The 5,879-nt window shown below is 41.5% G+C and overlaps 1 pseudogene; it reads right to left on the bottom strand.

Moving 5' to 3' along the window:
• Positions 1-2,789: 2,789 nt before the first annotated feature.
• Positions 2,790-4,084, bottom strand: LOC109448878 (large ribosomal subunit protein bL9m pseudogene; annotated as a pseudogene).
• Positions 4,085-5,879: the final 1,795 nt, after the last annotated feature.

The raw sequence follows: 5,879 nt of genomic DNA, 5'->3' as shown, positions 1-5,879 counted from the left end.
TCCCTTACCTTGAGAAACATGATAGTAATGAAGTTTCCCTCTTGTCTTTAATTCCAAGAATCAGTTGTTTAGTGACTTACACTGAATATGTTTAGAAAAGTCTCTTTTTATGTCTTTTACATACATGAACAGGAAATCAAATTAACATATTCAATATAAACCAATGTACTTGTAGGTTCAAAGTTTTCCCCAAGAAGAGCTCATTATGTAATTTAATTCAACTGAAGCCAGTAGATGTTCTGTCAAGTTGCCTGAAATGTAACAGGCTCAAATACTTAAAATAGAATTAAGTGAATATGAAGAAAGCATGCAATAGTGTTGAAACAAATTCCAGTTGAAACGAGTTGGCTTGCCACATATGCAGACTCTCAGCACTCCCAACCTCTGTTATGAGCACATTCCTCCATCTTTCTTAAATAGATTGTCCCCTTTTCTCATAGAAATTCTCTTAATGTGTCCTATCCAGTTCAATTTGTCTTTAACAGAATTCAACCACCATACCACTGTATCAATTCCTATGTGTCAGTCACAGTCAAAATGTCCTAGCAATTCAACAAGGATAGATTCCAAGTGATTACACACCATCCCTAAAGTGCAGTTACAGTCTCCTTATCAGTGACAATTGTCAGGGTAAATAAGACAAACACTAATCAATATTTCTATTGTCATTAAGTAATGTGTTCCTATTTGCATGATGCCGGGGGTACGATGAGACTGAGAAGGAGAGAGAACACTGAAGGGGAAAGACTCCTGGAGTGAATGTGAGGAGTCTCCCAGTCTCCATTCTGACACATCTGTGTGACATCAGCCAAGTTTCCTTAGAGCTCAGCATCTCAGTTTTCATATCTGTCAAATGATGGAGAGATTTCTAAAGTCTCTTCCAACTCTGTTTAAAAAAAAAGATCTTAATGTCTCTATTAAAAGTATTCTGAATTAGAACTCCTTTGGTTGTCAATAACAGAAACTCACTTGATCTAGCTAAAGCTAAAAGGAGATATTTCTTAGACAACTCTATTGTGCAAGGAATGGCACGTTGGTAAATTTCCTTTGACTCAAACAAAACCTAGTTTTGATCCTCCATGCCCTTGTGGTAGCAGGAACGTGCATGAAAGGGTGTATGCAAGTGCAGGGATGGGGATTTGAGAAGCAGGGATGATATTCAAAATATTTGACAACAGCCACAAAGGTGCAAACCAGCTGAACATCAATCTGGGTAAAAAGTGTTGAGAGTTGCTGGAATGGAAGGGGTGAGGGGAAAAGAATGAAACACAAATAGCTCTTCTCTTTCTGATTCTCCTTCCCCCACCCCTGCTATAAATGAGAATATCAGTGCCTCAGTAAATTAATTCAACGCATAACATAGGCATTTAATGGAAGTCGAAAGCAGAGATGCAGCAGCCTATAAGAATGAATTGGAATCGGGGTTTGAATGGCATTGACTCTAGATCCATCTCTTCTTGCAGTTTGCTCTTCTCTGCAGGATTCCGCCCTGTTTCCTTTCTCTCATCTGCTCAGATTGGCTTTGTCTGGTTTTCCAGTTTGCATGCTCCTGAATTTACATTGTTGTTGTTGTTGTTCAAAATATCATATAAACCAAATCTATATTCCTCTTGAAAGGGATCTAATTGGCAAAGCCTCTTCCTAGACCATCTAGCTGTGATCCGGGTAGCACAGACATCTTGGGGAAAAAATAACTGCTGGGAACCTATTGCTGTTAGAATGTGGATGGTAGCACAGGACTGATATTGATAATGTTTAACAGTTGGTATGGGGTAGGCATCAACCAGCCTATGAGAATGGACACCAGCCATACAGAACCAGTACAGCTGGACCAAGGCATTCTAGCTGGATAGCAGCCTGGAATGGGGAAAAGAGGACCAGTTCCCAGAAAACAGGAAATAATGGTAAATTGGGCAGTTAATCCAAGAGTTGTCTATTACAGAGTCTAAGAGAAAAAAGAGTCAAACCCATCTTAAAAACAAAGTAATACTGTTCTTGGAAACTTTTTAGCAATAGAAGGATCATTTAAGTATAAATGGTTTCTATTTGCTTGCAGGAAAGATTGCCATATGACAGTGTGCTGAGCATTGCAACAAAAAAAGAGAAATATAGCCCAGGACGTTCCCTCCCCTCTGCCCCCAGGAGCTTTCACTTTGACTTGAGAAAAAAGACATACAGAAAATTTACAGAACCAGGCATTGAATTGGGCACATATTTGAGTGCCCTGTGAGTCAGAAAAACAGATAGATGGCTGTGGGCCAGAGAAGTCAGGGCCGCTTTCAGGGAGTTGCTGAGGTTTCTGTCTATGGCTTCTTTCAGCCATAAAGATGACTGACTGATTGATTGCTTGATTGCTTGCTTGCTTGCTTGATTGATTGATTGATTGATATTTATTTTCTTAAGACCACAGCCTCTTTTATTTCATTTTGAGGTAACAAATGTTCACTTCAGATGAGAATGAGCCAAGTATCGGAGACAATAACTAGCTCTTCCATTTGTTCCAATGAATTCCAAAGGAGGAAGAGGAAATAGGAACTAGACAGTTTCAGACTATTAATATTCAGCTTGTGAACTCTACAGCCGGGTACTTCCTGAGCAAGACTGCCTCCAATGAGGCTGGATATGTGAACAGTCAAAGATGGAGATGGCAAATATGAAGAATTTAACATGTGTATGTTTAGTATGACGTCCCCATATGCTCTCTAAAATTCCCCATTTGGTCAGAGCTGGCCCATCTTTGCTCCACTGTTCCTCAGATTCTGCTTTGCTGCGTTTGAGGGAGCATAGGTTCAGATCACATGGGTATTGGTGGGGGCCATTCCCTTGGCACCCTGCTGGGCTAACCAGTACTTATATCTTTTGGTCTTGGGCCTCTCAAAGTTCACCACAGATGTAGGTACCCCCATGGCGTCAAGCCCATTTACCATCACCTCATGCCAGTACTCACCCCACGATGTGCTGGGCTCTTCTGGGGTAGTTGAATGTATGTGGGCAACCGCAACACTGAGATTTTTAAGTAAGTGGCTACAACTACTTCAGGGTTTAGCTCTGATTTGACATCGTTTTTCATCCCCACCTCCGGGTAGGAGACAGCTTCCCAAAAATTTCACTGTGTTCTTTAATTTTCCCTCTTGTCTCCCCAATTTCTCCTCTTCCAACAACTTCTTGTTTTCAGGGGATGCATATACAGCTGTCCTTGAGGAACTATTTGATTGGGCCCACAGATTTCTTCACTGAAACCAGGTCACCCCAGACTCCAAGTTCCTCCACTGACTGCATGAGGATGGGCTCCAGGTTGTCTTTGGACCAGTTTCATGTCCTCCATCAGCTTGTAGACACTGTGTCGCCGGTTTAGGCTCAGCTTCCGGCCCTCCCTAGCTTCCACAGTGACCATCCCCTGACTGAGAGAGAGGCTGAAGTCACATTCTGAGCCTGGGGTGCCCCTCTCAGAGTCTGGAGGGAGCAGCGTCCATAGTACTCCTGGCCCGCAGCCGCTCAGCGTCCGCCAGCAGCAGAGCCCGGCCACGATGGGGGTCGCTGTGTTCCCAGGTGCCAAGGGGACCTCCATAAAGAGTTTTTTAATTCTATGGATTAATGAAGGGATCTATCATCTGGACGTTGAGGAATGTACTCAAAAGGTCCAAGATAGCCTTATAAATCAGGATGGGGCTGCAAGGAACTTTGCCAAAGATTAAACACCAGCTTTCTAAATGAAGTACTGATCCATGCTACAACGTGGATGAACCTTGGAAACATTATGCTAAGTGGAAGAAGTCAGATACAAAAGCCACACATTGTATGACTCCCTTTATATGAAATGTCCAGAACAGGCAAATCCATAGAAACGGAAGGATAATTTATGGTTGCCAGGGGCTGGAGGGAACAGGGAATGGAGAATAACTGCTAATGGATGTGGGGTTTCTTTGGAGGACGATGAAATGTTCTGGATTACATAGAGGTGATGGTTGTACAACACTGAATATACTAAAAAAATTTTAACTGTATAATTTAAAATGGTGAATTTTAGGGGAGTGGCCGGATGGCTCAGTTGGTTAGAGTGCGAGCTCTCAACAACAAGGTTGCTGGTTCAGTTCCCACATGGGATAGTGGGCTGCATCCCCTTCAACTAATATTAAAAACGGCGATGGATTTGGAGCTGAGTTGCACCCTCCACAATTAGATTGAAGGACAATGACTGATGAGTCCTGGAAAAACACACTGATCCCTAATATTCCCCAATAAAAGAATTAAAAAGAAAAAACAAAGTTGGAAAATAAAATGGTGCATTTTATAGTATGTGAATTGTATCTCAATAGAAGCAAAAAACAAAAACAAAAACACCAGCTTTCGGGTTAGAAATAACTTCTCTGTCCTTTGTCCTCTTTGCTTTACTCTGTATACTTACACCTATGCTGTGAATGTCCGTCTATTACTGACCACGACCGAATCTATAATGCCAGACTAGAGCTCTCCCCTGGGCTCCAACTGCAGCTGAACATCTTCCCTGAAGATCCCATAGGCACTTCAAACCCAACATGACAGAAAAAAAAATTGCATTTTGAACTCCAACCTTATTTTCCTCTTGTTCTTTCTCCCTTAGTTGATATCTCCTAACCATTTATTCATTTAAGCCATCCATGAGTGGATCATTCTTTGTCATTTATTCATTAATTTTTTATTCATTCAGCTCATCTTTTTTAAAGACCCATCACATATCAGGCAGTGTGCTACCGTGTTTCCCCCAAAATAAGACCTAGCAGGACAATCAGCTCTAAGGAGTCTTTTGGAGTAAAAATTAATATAAGACCCTGTCTTATATTATAGTAAAATATGACCTTATATTATAGATCTGGTCTTATAGTAAAAAAAAGACCTTATATTATAGACCCAGTCTTATAGTATAGTAAAATAAGACCGGGTCTTATATTAATTTTTGCTCCAAAAGATGCGTTAGAGCTGATTGTCCAGCTAGGTCTTATTTTCGGGGAAACATGGTATATGCTGGAAACGTAACTGAGAACAAGACTCACATGGCTGCAGCTTTTGTGGAAGACACTGGAGACTATTTAACCAATAATTCCAACACAGTGAGATGAGAAAACTATGATGTGGGACATACAGGAGTCTGTATTTATATGCAAGCACATAGCATGGGGATCCAACCTCCTACCTCCAGTTAGTTACCAAATGCTACTGATTTTGCCTTCTGAAAACTTCTTGAATCTGGTGTTTGCTCTTCATCCATGATTCCTTTGCCTTCTTTCAGGCCCTCATCAGCTCTCACATCCATGACTGCAGCTGCTTCCTAACTGGTCTCCTTATCCCCAGCTTCTCATGCCTCCAGCCTTGCAAGTTTCAAACCCTTCTCCCACATGGCTGCTAGGAAGATCTTTCATGCAATTTCCTTGTTTATAATTTTTTAGCTCCTATAGTGATCCAACACACCTGAGTGCTATAACGTGTTCCCATCAGAACTGGGACCCATGACAGCAGTGACTGATGACACGAAGGGTGAAGGGGGTTTGCCCATCTTCCCCAGCTCTGGTGGAGAATCATAGTGTAGTTCGAGTTCCTTCTTTTTTTTAATTTTTATTTTTAGTGGGGAATAGTGTATACCTCCGGGAGTTTTTCCTTTTTAAGACACACGAATTCCTTCATAATGTGACCCCTGCTTACTTTCTCCAATCTCACTCCTTGTCATGGTCCCTTCCGTGTACTAGGATGGATTTTCTTTCTCCAACTTTCCCCAATCCCCATGGTCTACATATCACTAAGATGAGAATGCTCCCCAAGGCACAGAAGTTGATAGACTTAATGTAACAATTCACCAAAGCTTTGTTAGCAAGTAGCTCAACTAGGCCACATGAAAGTTCTGAAAA

Source organism: Rhinolophus sinicus, chromosome 2 (genome assembly GCF_057876585.1).
Source record: "Rhinolophus sinicus isolate RSI-liver-muscle chromosome 2, RSI-T2T, whole genome shotgun sequence".
Taxonomy (NCBI): Eukaryota; Metazoa; Chordata; class Mammalia; order Chiroptera; family Rhinolophidae; genus Rhinolophus; species Rhinolophus sinicus.
Note: the sequence above shows the minus strand (reverse complement) of the source record. Positions and strands in the feature narration are given on the sequence as shown.